The sequence below is a fragment of the Mastomys coucha genome, unplaced genomic scaffold (assembly GCF_008632895.1).
Source record: "Mastomys coucha isolate ucsf_1 unplaced genomic scaffold, UCSF_Mcou_1 pScaffold9, whole genome shotgun sequence".
In the NCBI taxonomy this organism is placed as follows: Eukaryota; Metazoa; Chordata; class Mammalia; order Rodentia; family Muridae; genus Mastomys; species Mastomys coucha.
In genome coordinates this window covers 62,745,267-62,759,428 of record NW_022196915.1, presented here as the reverse complement: position 1 = coordinate 62,759,428, position 14,162 = coordinate 62,745,267, and positions in this window count along the sequence as shown.

Below are 14,162 nucleotides of genomic sequence, written 5' to 3'. Positions count from 1 at the left end.
GGGAAGAGAGAGGTGTTATGCACCTGTGTCAGGCTTAACAGTACTGGGTGTTCATCAAGGTTCTCTAAAGGACAGAACTGATAGAATGACTTTATCTATGTATTAAAAGGGAAGGTTATTAGACTGTCTTACAGTTAGATAAGCCAACAATGGCTGCTGTGCCCTGGGAAGGCCAAGGGTCTGGTAACTGTTCAGTTCATGACACTGAATCTCTCAGAGTACCAGTCTGGTGCCGAAGGCCTGGAGGAACCTTGGAGAGCTGCTGGTTTCACTCTACGTTGGGATCCCAGAGAAGTGGATTCTGATATTGGTGAGGAAATTCTGCAGCAACAGAACAGATGGACTTGTCATCGAGAGTGAGAGCAAGCAGGCAAAGAGTAAAGTTTCCTTCCTCCATGTTCTTTCATGTGGGCTGCCACCAGAAGGTGTGGTCCAGATTTAGAGTGGCTCTGCTTTAACTAATCTGATTAAGAAAATCCCCCACGTGTATGCTCAGCAGCTTAGGGTTGATTTTAGATACAGCCAGGCTTACAGTGGAGACTAGACATTATCAGTATTTACTTCAAACACTGTTTTCCAAAGTTCCTCTCTTCCCACCCCTTCCTTGTGGCACATCTGCCACTTGTCACACTGTTGGGATTCACTGGCCACTGATTGGCATTCTTCTTGCTTCCTGGCTGATCCTCCCTTCTCTTATATGCACTAAAACTCATTCTTTGGGTTGAGTTTTTATGGATTATGATAAATGCACAGGGGTGTTTGCCTACTAGCACACAAGAGAGTCCCGCAATCCTCTGTGTCCCCCTTTGTAGTCATTTCTTTCCCCACCTTGTTAGGTTCTTTTCTGTTGCTATGGTGAAATACCCTGGTGGGGGAAGCACCACAGAGGAGAAAGGGTTTATTTTAGCTCACAGTTCGCAAGAGATGCAGTCCATCATGGCTGGGTAGTACAGCAGGGCTGTGATCATCACATGATACCCACACTCAGGAAGCAGAAGGAGATCAAGCAACGGAGCAAGACCAAGCTGTAAAATCTCAAAGTCCACCCCTAGTGGATGTCTTTCCTCTGGCATGCCTCCACCTTCCACAGGCCCCATATTCTTCCTGAGCATCACCAACTGCTGGGACCAAGTACTCACACACATGAGTCTACAGAGAATGTATCTGAATGTATTTGAAGCACAACGACTCTTATCCCCAATAACCATGCTTCTTCTGCTAAGCGAAGGCATTTACAATTCAACCATGTTCTCGCACGTGGTAACCTGCTCCTTTGTGTTACTCAGTGGTAATTCGGCTGTATCTTGATGCTGTTGCTCACCAGATGTCTGCTCACCAGAAGGACCCCTGAGCTGTTTTGACTTTAGGGTGCTTCTGAGAACAAAAACTTGTGTGTGTGTGTGTGTGTGTGTGTGTGTATGAGTGAGTGAGTGTGTGTACGTGTATGTGTGTGGGTGTGTACGTGTGTGTGAGTGTGTGAGTGTGTGCACGTGTGTGAGTGTGTGTGAGTGTGTGAGTGTCTGTGTGAGTGAGTGTGTGTGAGTGAGTGTGTGTGAGTGTGTGTGAGTGTGTGTGTGTGTGTGTGTGCATCTGTGAATGCAGGAGGTTTTGGCTCACTTGGGTAGATACCTAAGAGTTGGAGTAGGCCATTTTCATAACCATAGATTAATGCTATGCCCAGCCTTCATCAGCAAGGCCTCTTACTTCAGCAGGTAGCATATAAATGCAGAAATGTAAGAGCTGAGGATGTGTGGATGAGCAACAGAAACACATCTTTGGGACATACATGGCTTAGCTATTCCACCCATGAACTGGCTACGTCTGTGGTTATCTGCCGAAGACCCATACAAGGTTGGGCCTGTCAACATTTTATCACATATGGAAGAGGCCCAGGAGGCATGACTGTCCTGAGGGACAATTGGCAGCTAGTGATTCTTCAGCACAGCGAGTATTTTCTTCAATGATGTAGCCATTGAGTCTACATACCACCTATGCTTGGGCAAGAAACTCCAGTTAATCTCAGTGGTCACACACACGAAGTCAGGAAAGCAAGGTGGGGATTTGTTGGGCAGAGGTTTCAGGGGGAGAAGAAGGGTGAAGGTGGGAAGGGGTGAAAGGACCCCTTGGTGTAAACCTATATAACTGAAGATGTTTCTAAATATAGGAATTTCAGAAGGGTTAGATGAAGGCAAAATAACTAGTACTCTGTTCTCGTTAATCTTTTTAGTTGAGACCATGTGATGGACCAAATTGTCCTCAGTTTTACCTTATGTGACAGATAAATAGGAGAGGTGTCTGATCTCATTAGGGAAATATTTTTGTCGTTGAGTTCTTCCCATCAGATTTAATTTTGTTGAAACTTTAATTGTAAACCCCATAAATCCATACAACCTGCCAAATGTAAACTGTATTATACCCCAAGTTCCTAAAAATGAAAAATTAATTACCCCAGTGCCACTAATCTCTCCAAATGGTGGGACTCTAGGAAGCGTCCTACTCTATTTCCCAGAATACCTGACAGAGACCAGTGTCAAATAAATCTAAGTTAGAATATCTTTCGGTGGTCTTAAAGTTGGCCTTGCCTATGCATGGAGGGGGGTGGAGGGGGTGGTGCATATGGTGCCTAGCGATGGCCGATCTTTTTATGTATCTGATCTTCCCCAAAGGGCAACCTGGGAGTCGATCGAATGAGTTCCATTACATATTCTGGGCTTTTGGTTTAAAAAGTCTAAAATCACCTTGGCATCCCTCTATTGATTTTGCTGGAGGACCTGAGAGGATCTAGAAGAAACCTTGGACGATAGCCAAACCCAGGAGGGCGGTAGCAGCCGTGAGCTTCTGCTTCGCTTGTGATGTTGCCTCTGTTGTTAGCTTCTTTAATTTTTGTGGTTTGCTTTTGCTGTTTGTGTGTTTGCTCGTTTTGTTTTGGTCTTTTGAGATTTTGTTTTGGCGCAAGAGCTTTAAATCCAGGGCTTTGACCTTAAGTGGCAAGCACTCTACCATTGGGCTATGCCCTCAATTCTCATCTCCATTCCTGATTACAGCTGGTACCTGCTGTACCTTTTTGACTGGAGTCAGTTCCAAGATGCATGGGGAAAGCTACTCTGTTGGAATTACGAGCCAAGTTACCCAGACAGGCCTCAGATCCACTCAGACCATTCCTCACCGGATTCTCCTCCCCTTCTAAGCATATCTAAGTTATTTTAGCCAATTTTCTCCAGAAGAAGCTAGCTCCAGGTTCCCACGATGGAGCACAGTTCTGAGATCACGGGAACAGCCTCCTGAGAGCCTGAGCCAGCAGCTCTCCCGCCCCAACCCAAGGGCTGTAGCCGAGGGTGAGTCTATTCCAGGAATGCAGTGAATTCTCCCTTTAGCCTCAAGTTAGTGACCATCATCAACAGTGAGTGCTAGGGCTCCTGTCTCACATTGTTGTTCGAAGTGTTGTCACCAGTGGGAACCGGCCCGAGGAAAGCACAGACCAGCTTCAATTCACCAGGTAGTCCCAGGACCAGCTACACACCTGACACTACTTTTAAGACGCAGCCACCCATAAGATGTGTAACATGGCATAGAAGACTGTATGGACCTTTGTCTGGCTTTATTGGGCATCATCTCTTCAAGTTGAAGCTTAAAAAAAAAATCAAGCCATAAGACAGAGAAAAAGTAAAAAAAAAAATAATAATAATAAATCACGGGGTAAAAGAATCACTTAGTTACTTTTCTGATGCTACGATTAAATGCTCTAATGGAAGATAATTGAGGGAAAGGGATTTATATGGGCTTGCACTTTCAGAGGGGATGTGGTCTACCATGGCAGAGCATGAAGGCAAGAGCGTAAGACTAGCAGATCGTATTGCATTGACAGTCAAGGAGTAGACAGAAAATAGGACATACAGGCAGCTGTACAAGCCTGAAGCGTTTACTTCCAGCCTCCGTTGTTTACCTCCTCCAACAATACTCTACTTCCAGAAAATTCCACAGCTTTCCCAAACAGCACCATGAGCTGGAGACAACATGTTCAAACCCATGAACCCTCTGGGGACATTTGACATTTAAGCACCACAGCAAGTGTGCTTTTAAATTCTTCAAGAAATGTTTAACCAACAGGCTGGAAATGCACCTAGCATGCACAAGGCTCTGGGTTCAATCTCTAGTCACTTCAGAAGCAAAGAGTAAAAGTGCAGTGAACCAGGGGAAAAGAAGTTTTAAGTATCTAGATGGCTCTCATCAACTAGAGCACAGTGGACATTGGGAGCAGTCAGTGAGCAAACATTGTACATAAGACGTCTAAGTAGGAAATTCTTCTACATCCTTGCACCTAAGTTCAAAGTCTGACAGTATATAAGTCTTCCTTGTTCTTCCCTATCTCCCAGCCACCCAGTTCTTCTCATCTCAGAAAGATTGTAGAACCGTGGATGTGGATGGATTCTGGGTGAGTTGGTTTGGTTTGTAAGGGCAATACTCTAAGAACAAATCCCAGCAGAATGGAAAAATTGTTAAAGAAGTCTTTTTAAATGTCTTACGTGTGCCAGGAAGAGGTAGCACACGCCTTTAATCTCAGCATTCCACAGGCAGAGGCAGATGGATCTCTGAGTTCGAGGTCAGCCTGGTCTACAGAGTGGGTTCTAGGACAGCCAGGGCTACACAGAAAAGCCCTGTCCTCAAAAACAAAACCAACCAAACAGACAAAAACAAAACAAAACAAAATTCTTCTATGCTCATGCAATATAGCACCATCAGCATCAGCTTCAGACTTGAAAGCCAAGGGAAGGGCAGAGAGCTATCCCTGCAGGAGAGAAGAACCATGGGGGGGTTGCGGGGGGGGGGGGCTGAGTAAGAGGGCAGAGCACAGCTGCCTTCTCTGGGGTTTCCGTGGGACGTCTGGAGGCTCTTGACTAGGAAGGCCTTCTTCTAAGTGTTGGAACTTGGCATCTGGATTGACCTAAATTGTCCAGTCACCTGGCCCTAATTATGAGACCACAAGGAACAAGCACTTTTTTGGACACTGAAAAACAGAAAACAAACAAAACAAAAAAACCCCAACACTTTAAAGTAGGTACTGCTAGGCCATTAATGTTTCCTTCTGACATAATTTGAGACCTTTCTAAGTCATCAGGCATCTTTACTGAAGTTCCAGGTTCCAAGAACATAGAAATGATCAGTTACCTTTTGAGTGACAATGAACAAATACTCTCTTCCATTAAAAATAAGGGAGCGATCACTTGCCTAGTGCCTGACATCTGGCATCTTCTATTTCTTATTTCCTCTTATAATTTCAATTGCTATTATTGTTGTTATTATTATTACTTTTTTCTTTTTTGCTGTTTTTGAGACAAGGTTTCTCTGTATAGTCCTGGCTATCCTAGAACTCGATTTGTAAACCAGGTTAACCTTGAACTAAAAAATCCACCTGCTTCTCTGCCTCTCAAGTGCTGGGATTAAAGGTGCATACCATCACTGCCTGACTGATTTCAATTATTTTAAGCAATATCTTGAATAAACTATTAACACCTAGATTCTTACCTTAGAGATCCTCTCTAACTTTAAGGGGGGGTAGAGGGGTAAGCATATAACTATAATCTGGGTTTAGGCAGGAGGATCTAAGTTTGAGGCCAACCTGGGCTACATAATGAGACCTTGAGTAATAAATAAGTAAATTAATTAAGGAGGGAAAGGAAATGGAATTTTACTTGGGAAAGGATATAAATATGCCTTTACAAGTGAGTATTTAAAGTGTCACATGGAGCATCCAACTTGGTTCACTAGTTCCTATAGTAGTGTCTCTATTTTATAACCACAAGTGATTCAGGATAATGTAAATTATAAATGTGTGTGACTTAAGCTCTTGGGGTGTCATGCCAGTAAACAAACATCACAGAGACTCTAAACTTACTGTCTCTTTAGATCAGTTCTCAGCTGGCAGACTTTTTGACTTCTAGGCTAGTGTTTTAGTTTATCACACCTTCATAACTTCTACGATGGAACTTGAAAGCCCTGCCGAAGCTGCACGGCATCTAGTTAAGGAACAGCTATTTCTATAATATTTGTTTTAAGAAAAAAAAAAAAAGCCGAGGCTGGAGAGATGGCTCAGCCATTAAGAGCACTGATTGCTCTTCCAGAGATCCTGGGTTCAATTCCCAGCAATCACATGGTGGCTCACAATCATCTGTAATGGGATCCGATGCCTTCTTCTGGTGTGTCTGAAGACAGCTACAGTGTACTTCCATAAATAAATCTTAAAATAAAAAAAGGAAGGAAGGAAGGAAGGAAGGAAGAAAAAGAAAACCACCCTTTGTTCATTGGAAGCTACCACTCTGTGTGCTTTTAGAAACTTACTGTTATCCTTGAGTTTGTTTCTTAGTACTTGAGATTTGCTCCATAGCCAGCCTCACACTCTCCCTGATTTCTCTCTGCCTTCCTTCGTTTTTTGTACTCCCAGATACTAGAGCAAAATCAATATTTAGTTGACGTTACAAGGAACACACTATTGACAGCTGAGCTCTGTAATAAAGCATGATTACTTCTTGGGATTGGACAGTGTCCTGGTTAGTTTTACGTCAACTTGACACGCTAGAGTCATTTGGAAAGAGGAAACTTCAGTTGAGAAAATATCTCCACCAGATTGGCTCAGACAAGGTGCCGAGGCAGTTTCCTGATAGATGATTGATGTGGGAGGGCCCAGCTCACTGTGCATGATCCATCCTCGGGGCAGGTGGTCCTGGGTGTCATAGAAAAAAACCAGAGCAAGCTACAAACAGAGCAAGCAAAAACAGAGCAAGCAAAAACAGAGCAAGCAAAAACAGAGCAAGCAAAAACAGAGCAAGCAAAAACCAGAGCAAGCCACAAACAGAGCAAGCAAAAACAGATTTAAGTTCTTATGCAGCCTTCCCCCATGGCCTCCTGCCTCTAGGTTCCTGCCTGGAGTTCCTGCTGAGACTTCCCTCAGTGATGGGCTGTGGCCTGAGAGTTGTTTCCTTCTCAAGCTGTTTGTGGTCTTAGTGTTTTATCCCAGCAATAGAAACCCCCGACTAAGACAGACAGGGACTGTTTTGGTTGCCACATTCCTTGTGGAATCAGTTTTAATAGTAGCATGGTATGGTGAGGCCTTTATGTGTTTACCACCAACAGATCTCCAAAGAGTGGGGCTGCATAAATCTCTCAGCCTCCGTGCCTTTGGCATCCCAAAGGTTTCGTTCATCTTCTGGAAGAGTTACAACCTGGTATCTCTTCCCCTCTGGGTGACAAGAGGAAGTTCTCTGGCTGGCTGGATTAACAGAGGTGTCATAGTCCTGCATAAGCTGATTTCCAGGCACTGCTGCTGTTGTCAGCTTCACCTTCCCAGAGGTCACTTGTGTTCCAAATTCCCCGGGTGGGTTCCAGAGGCAAATGAAGTTTCTCTTCCGCTTCGCCCACTGTGCCTAAGGAGTCAGCCGTCCCGACTGGTGGGAACCTCCCCACAGCCATCCCCGCTGGGCTACAAAATTTATTGTCATACTCTACAGGCCATTTTATTTACGTATCCTCATGTGAAATTCATGTGGGACCCTTTTAAAAAATAATCCTTCTGGGGCTGGAGAGATGGCTCAGCAGGTAAGAGCATTGACTGCTCTTCCAGAGTTCAAATCCCAGCAACCACATGGTGGCTCACAACCATCTGTAATGAGATCTGATGCCCTCTTCTGGTGTGTCTGAAGACAGCTAGAGTGTACTTACATATAATAATAAATAAAAAATAATCCTTCTGAACCCAGAGTTTTAGTTTTAAACTGAAAGTGTTTCAATGTTTTCCCTAATCAGAAATATCTAAACTATTCTCCGCACCAGTTGTCATTGCAGAGTCCTAACTTACATACCCTAACTCATCCCGATCCATAAGATGAGTGGCAATATGGATAGCTACCACGAGCCATTCTAAAGTACATTAATATATGTTCAAAACAAAGAAATCCAATCTTCTATCAGCACTATGGGGTCCAGCTAGAGGAAAGCACAAGTGCAAGAGGATGGCCCAAGCATCTGGAACTGCTCTTATTCCTGGTCTAGTGAATGGCCGACTTGAGCCAGTCTTTGGATCTCTTGACTTCTTCTCAGATTGACCACGAAGCCATACTAACTCAACCCAGTCTTCTGCCATAGGGTCACCCGCACCCTAGGTGCAGACCTTGCTTGACTCTGATGGCTAAGATAATCCCGACTTGAGCTCCAAATAGGGAGATGCACTGGTGGAAAAAAAATAGAGAGGTTGGTATTCAGGCCTGCTCCTCTGGCAAGCACGGCTACTTGGTAAGTGAGCAAACTTTCCACAGTGAGTTCCAGAAGTCTATTCGATCCACAGTGAGTGAAGAAAGGGCACCAGGGAAATGCATGTTCTGTCCTTTACTGTGGAGGGTGGATGGGGCTTCAAGTCATAGACCCTGCACAGTCTTCCTACCAGAAAGCTGGGCTGTTTGTAGGAGACAGAAGCCATTTGTAAACACAGTTTGTTCCAAATGCATCATTTAAATAGAAATGGCCCTGTGCCAGCATTACGTCAAGCATAGGAATTCTCACATCGTTCGTCCTAACCAACAAATTCCACAAGACCAAATTTAGCTGGGTGAGACCAGCACGATGCTGAAAATATATCCCCTGCTGTTTTATTTGGTATTGTTTTAATAAAAGAGGAACAGATGCAGAACCAGAAAAAGAAGGTTAAATTTTGAAACGACAAAGGTCAGTATTTAAAGTCAGAGCAAAAGACACAAATTTGAAATAATAAAATCATTGAAATTGAATTTTGGATCTTTACAGGACTTCATTGATGTGATATATTTTGCAGTGTATATTTTCATGCAATATTTTTAATTTATATCATATATCAACCTAATGTCAAATAGTATTGTTGTATGTTATAAGACAGAAATCTTACAAAGTATCCTTTTACCTCTTCATTCATATCTTTGTGCTGTTTTTATGCATTGGCTTTAGGATATGTTAATACTATAATAAATTGCAAATAGTTTGAAATAAATTATTCATCTATTTGCTATTGATGATGTGTTCAGTCATTTGCATAGATCTTTTTCTGAGGTTATATATTGCCTGAAAGATTCCATGTAGTATAATATTTCTTATACTACACAAAACATGTGAATTTGTTCAACTTCTGTTTGAAACCTTTTAAAGTTTACTTTTATTTTTGAAACAAATTTTTTATTGAATGTAAAAGTTCACAATAGATTTTTTTCCCCATTACTTTAAAGATGATAATCCATTGTCATGGTTCAAATGTGAAGGGTCTTAAAAAGCTTTATGCTTTGAAAGTTTGGTCTCTACTAGGGATCCCATCTCAGAAAATGTTGGCTCATAAGGACTCTGTCTGAATCAGTGGATTCATCCCTTGATGGAGTCATAGTTTGATGCCATCAGATAGCAGGGCCTGGTGAAGGAAGTAGGACACTGTCCTGGTTTGATTTCTAGTACTATGGCCAAAAACAATTTGGAAAAGAGTATGTATTGGTTCACAGCATATAGTTCATTATGAGATGAAGCGAGGGCTCGAACTGGAGCAGAGGGCCCAGAGGAACATTGCTTTCCAGCTTGTTCTCCATGGCTTGCTGTGGTGATTTGAATATGCTTGGCCCATGGGAAGTGGCACTATTAGGAGGTGTGGCTTTGTTGGAGTAGGTGTATCCTTGTTGGAGGAGGAAGTGTGTCACTGTGTAGGCGGGCTTTGAGGGCTCCTAGTGCTCAAACTCCATCCAGTGCAGAAGAGAACCTCTTCCTGGCTGCCTTCAGATCAAAATGTAGAACTCTTAGCTCCTCCAGGACCAAGCCTGCCTGCATGCTGCCAGTTTCCCACCATGATGACAATGGACTGAGTCTCTGAAACTGTAAATGAGCCCCAGTTAAATGTTTTCTTTATAAGAGTTGCTTTGGTCATGATGTCTTTTCACAGCAATGAAACCCTACTCACCCAGCCTACTTTCTTAGACTACCCAGTCCCACATCTCCTGCATCAATCATTAAACAAAAAATGTCCTGTAGACTTGCCTGTAGGCCAGTCTGATGAATGGAGTCTAGCTTTTGTCAAGTTGACAAAAATAAAATAATAATAATAAGGACAATTACTGAGGAAGATCATTGGAAGGGTAGGTCCCATCCCTGGTCCTTCTTTTTTTTTTTTTTTTCCGAGACAGGGTTTCTCTGTGTAGTCCTGGCTGTCCTGGAACTCATTCTGTAGACCAGGCTGACCTCGAACTTAGAAATCCACCTGCTTCTGCCTCACAAGTGCTGGGATTAAAGGCGTGCGCCACCACGCCCGGCTCACTATGCTTTTCTTAAACGTTACTCTACTTGACTGGTTGATCCCTTTGATGGTCTTCATTAAAGTTGAAAGATTTCAATAGATTATTTCTTAAAGTGTCTCTCTCCCTTCTCCCACACTGATTTCTTCTCCCTGAATGATGCATGCGCAGTCCGCTCCTGTAAGATCGGTGGTGCGGTAACAATCTCTTTTTAGGCTTCCTGTCTGTCTCTTTTCCAGTTGTCCTTTTGTTACTTTGTCTTCAGCCTTATGTATCTTTTCTTTTGGGTATTTGATTAGCTACTTATTCCTAATTTTTCATTTCGGATGTAGGGCTTGTCATCTTTATGTCTTAGCTGCTTCTCTTTGTACCAGCCATTTCTCTTCTCATTGTGGTCCTGATTTCCTCTACTTTCTCATATATAAAGTGAATAACTGAAGTAGATGCTTCAATGTTGTCATCTGTTAATTTACCATTTCTATAATTTCCTTCCCTCTGCAGTGTGGGTTCTGGGAATAGAGCTCAGACCATCAGGCTTGGCAGCAAGTGCCTTGACCTCTCTAACCATCTCTCTAGCTCTGCCTGACAATTTTTTACTAAATGCCTAACATTATGATTCTACATTGTAGTCACTGGGTTTTGTTGTGTCCCCTTAACTATCACTGGGCTTTATTCTGGCACAGCATTAACTTCTGGACATCAGTGGGTCTTTTCAAGACTTTTCGCCATAATGAAATTTGGTTCAGAAATCGTTTAGCTGTATAATAATGATGAACTGAATAAGAAGAGTTCCCTTTCTGGGGAATCTAGAGTGGAAACAAAGTGGCTGGCTGGTGGAAACAAAGTATCTGAAGTCTGTATGACCATAGATCAGTATTCAGCCAAAGAGAATCTTCCGTAGATGTCTGTCTGTCTATCTGTCTGTCTGCCTACCTATCTCTCCTCCCCACTCCCCCTTCTCTCAATAGAGAGATTTCTCCTTTTCTCTTTTTCTTCTTCCCTCTCTCCTTCCCCCTGTTCTCCCTCCCTCCCTCCCTCCCTTCTTCTCTCTCTCTCCTCCTTCCCCCCCCAACACACACATCCATGGTTCTGGTGGCTCAGGTAGCACCTTTATCCAGATGTCTACACCCATCCCCCATGCCAGTCTGACTTCTGAGCTCTTTCCCTTCTTCCTTGGACTCCAGCCTGGAAGCTGCCTTCAGGCCACAAGCCGGGCAATTACAGGCTCACCTTTTCTTCACCTGCACCGTGTTTCTGTGCTGTCTGTTGTGTAACATCTGAGAAACGTTATTTTTTGTATTTTATCCAGACTTTTAACTGTTAAAGGCAGGAGGTTAAATCCATTCCCTGTTTATCCACCCAAGCCAGAAGCAGAAATACTTTGATCCCCTACAATGAACATTTGTGGTTGGGGAAAAAAAAATGACTTGAAAGAAATTTTATCTTCCAAACTATTCTACCAGGTCATCTCTGGCTTTTCACCACTAATGAAATGTGGTCGGTCGCTTCACTCACTTTTATACATTTAGGGCCTCTGTGGAACCTTCCCTTCCCTCTTTGTAAGTCTGTCTTTACAATCACTAGCATAGAGTCCTTGCTCTTTCTCATATGAACTAGGAATGAGCCACAGGAAGCATGTGATAATGTATAGTGTCTAATTTACATACAGCCTAAGTATGGTATGGATTTTAAAAACAGACATATACAGCTGTTTGCCAAGTGTTCATTTCTACTTGTGTGATCAAAGTGCCCTGATAAAAAGCAACATTGGGAATAGAGAGATTGCTCAGTGGTTAAGAGCACTAGTTGTTTTTCCAAAGGACCCAGGTTCAATTCCTAGCACCCACATGACACCTCACAACTATTTGGAACACTAGTGCCAGAGGATCCAACACCCTCTTCTGGCCTCCATTGTCAGCATGTAGGCATGTGGTGCACAGACATATGTGCAAGCAAAAATTCCATACACATACAAATAAAAATCAACATGTTGTCAACCCTGAAAACATACGTACAAGCAATACTGTATGGACTAAACAGGTTTTATTTAGGAATATATATATATATATATATATATATATATATATATATATATATATTCAATAACAAGTAGTGAGAGGAAAGGGCCATGAATTTGAAGGTGAGTGAGTTTGTAGGGAGGAAAAGGAAGGAGAAATGTAATTATAATCTCAAAACTTTTAAAGAAGTAATTTAGAGAAAAGGGAATTTTATTGTCTATTACAGTTCCATGTTATGCTCCGTCATTGTGGGGAAGTCAAGGCAGGAGCTTTAAACAGCTGGTCACATCACATCCACTCAGGAGCAGAGGGAAAAGCAGACAGACATGCTTGCCCGCTCCCTGGGGCTTAACAGTACCTCTGTTCTCTCATGGAGTTCAGCACCCCCTGATTAGGATATGCTGCCGCCCACCCTGAACTGAGTTTTCCCATATCAGTTAACGTATTAAGATAATCCCCAACAGACCTGCCCACCAGCCACCCCAGTGTAGACAATCCCTTAATGAGACTCTCTTCCCAGATGATTCTAGGTCATATCAACCTGATCAAGTTTTTTAAAAAGAAAGGTGACTTCTTTTAGTTTTATGAGACATGTCTTGGGCACATCAGAAGTGGGAGACCTTTAGCTCCACTGCCTTACCTAGAGACTTTTTCTAGAAATAGTTTCATCGAAGGGCACCCGGGAGAGGGAGGCCAAATCAAGAAAAACTGTAAAAACCAGAGATGGGGTTACCTGCTCTGGATTCCTGTCCCCTGTTCCTGGACAATATGGTTTGGGTGCAGTTAAGATATGCTTTAACTTAAAAACTGGACACATGAGGTAGGCCAGAACTTAGTGTTGCTGTTTCCAAAATGGGCAAGACTCCCTAGGGTATCCCTCTCCGGCTGTTTCTACTCTCTGCTGTGGTGACTTGTAAGACTAGAGAGATCTTTGTGGGCCTTGCAGCAGCTGAGAGGAAAGGAGACACGTGACAGCAACACAGGGAATGTGCAGACAGAAGACTGCAAAACATCGCATGATTGCACGGCCTCACCTCTTAGATTCAGCCGCCTAGATTTACTTTTAGATTTCCCTATCATTTTCCAATTTTGCTTAAATATGTTCAAATTGGGCTTCTGTCTCTGGTGGGTTTAGGAAAATCTTTGAACGCTACAATACAGGTGAAATGTAAGGGTAAGGGCCTGTCAGGACAAGTGGTAAGCACACGGTTTCCCCTCAGCTTGGGGACGCTGCCAAGTGCAAGATGGAAACCAGCGTGTGCGCAAGCCAAGCTGAGCCTTGAAGTAGGCACCTGACAAAACCCAAGTCTGTAATGATGCTATGCTAATGACATGCTAATGCAAGACAGCCCTCACCTACAGACTCCTATCTCCTCTAGGTGCTGCCCAGTGCTCCTAAATGGTAATTAGAAAATGACAGAGCTACTTCATGCTGACTCAAATACAGACCCAAATTTCCCTTTCCATGTCCTGGAAGCACGACCTTCCAGAGTCCCAGAACACTGCAGATGGGATTGAATGGCTTCTATCTCCTGGTGAATCTATCTCACGCATCCCTATGGAAGGTTCCGTCCATTCCTCCAGTGTATCAGTTCTGCGCTGAGCAGTGACAGGCAGGTGTGCATCCAGGGGGCTTGGAGAAGGGACCACCACACAGCATCTGAACGCTGGCAGATTTGTTAGGAAAGAGCTTTTATTGCTTTGTCTCCCCTCCTTGATTTGGCATCCCTCTCCTGGTTGCCCCTTGGTAGAGATTCGGACTACGAATGAAATTCCTTGATGAAACTACTTCTAGAAAAAATCTCTGGGTAAGGCAGTGGAGCTAAAGGTTTCCTACTTCTGATGTGCCCCAGACGTG